The following is a 1,687-nucleotide window of genomic DNA, read 5'->3' as shown; positions in this document are numbered from 1 at the left end:
TAGGTGGGACTATAGAATTGGGAAGGGGACCATGGCTGAGACAAGTACATTATGTTAGATAGAAGATCCTACAAGATTGCTACAAGGCCTTCCAACCAAGGCAATCAGGGCACGACTGCTAGGACAAGTCTCAGGACTAGTCACTCCTTGCACTGGTGGTGTAGTGGTTATGCTCTGGGGTTTGGTCAACAGTTCAAAAATCACCTGCTGCTCCATGGGAAAAAGACAAGGTTTTCTACTCTTGTAGAGTTACAGTCTTGGAAATTCACAGGGGCAGTTCTACCACGTCCTATAGGCTCACTATGGGTCAACATCAACCTGATGGTAGTGGACTTTTTGTTTTGAGTACTTTCTATGAAGGATTCCTCCAGGCAAGCCCCTAAAACACCCCTCCTCCCTGGCTTGGAGAGGTAACCTACATTTCAGTGTACTGAAGATAAGATTATTTACATCCTTGGTTAATGATCAGAAGATTTCAATGGAGGTTTAATCAATAGGGGGACTTTGCAAGTGGATTTTGAACTGTCACTGTCATCCATAGTCTTCTGCATACCAGGGTCAGAATTTAAGCTCTAATTTTCAGAGTCCCAACAAGGACTAAGTCTCCACTGAATGCTTTCTAACCATTAACAGTCTTGCCCTCAGGTAGTATGCACTGGAAAATGGATTGCCTCCCCCTCCCCCTGACCCTAGCCAGCGGAGTTATGTGCCTTTCAGTCAGCTTGCACCCATAGCAACCTATGTACTACATTATGAAACTGCCCAGTCCTGGGCCATTCTCATAATTGTCCCTATGTCCAAGCTCGTTGTTGCGGCCACTGTGTCAATCTATCTTGTTGAGGGACTTCCTTGTTTTCACTGCTCCTCTACCAACATGATGTTTTTCTTCAGGGATCAGTCTTTCCTAATAATGTATCTAGTACGTAAGACAAAGTCTCTCCATCCTTTCCTCTAAGGAGCTCTCTGGCTATACTTCCTGCAAGACAGACGGCCTTGTCCTTAAGCAGTCCATGGTACTTTCAGTCTTTTTCTCCAGCACCACAATTCAAATGCTCTGCTTCTTCGTTGGTCTTCCTTATTCAGTGTCTAACTTTCATATGCACATGAAGCAACTGAAAATTGAGGCAGTGTCCCTTAAGGGCTTGCCTGGTGTATTTCTGATGTACATCACTATACTGAGGGTCAAATAGTCATGAGTCTTGCCCTGATTGTCTTGGTCAGAGGTCCCTGGACCAAACTTGTAAATGCTTCTGTCTAACACAATGTATGTGTCTCAGTCATGGTTCTTTTCCTGATTCTGTAGTCCCACCTGTAACTGTTGCATTTATTGTCAAAAAGCATATTTCAAAATCAATCTTGAAGTACAATGCTGTCTGTGATAAGATTATATCTATTCACCTTCAAGTAAATCCAATAAATCATTCAAATTTATGCACCAACCATCAAAGGGAGTGATGAAGAAATTGAAGAATTTGGCTAATATTGTTAGTTGGAAATTGACCAAAAGTACAATCGAGATGCATTGAAAATTATTGGTGATAGGAATGCAAAAATTGGGAACAAAGAGGAAGGATAGTAGTTGGAAAATATGATCTTGGTGATAGAAGTGAAGCTGGAGATCGCATGATAGAATTTTGCAAGACCAATGACTTGTTCATAGCAAATACCTTTTTCAACAACATAAAAG

Source organism: Echinops telfairi, unplaced genomic scaffold (genome assembly GCF_000313985.2).
Source record: "Echinops telfairi isolate 266 unplaced genomic scaffold, ASM31398v2 ScPeMD7_7420;HRSCAF=8458, whole genome shotgun sequence".
Classification (NCBI taxonomy): domain Eukaryota; kingdom Metazoa; phylum Chordata; class Mammalia; order Afrosoricida; family Tenrecidae; genus Echinops; species Echinops telfairi.
The sequence above is the reverse complement of the archived record's forward strand: the minus strand, read 5'-3'. Positions refer to the sequence as shown.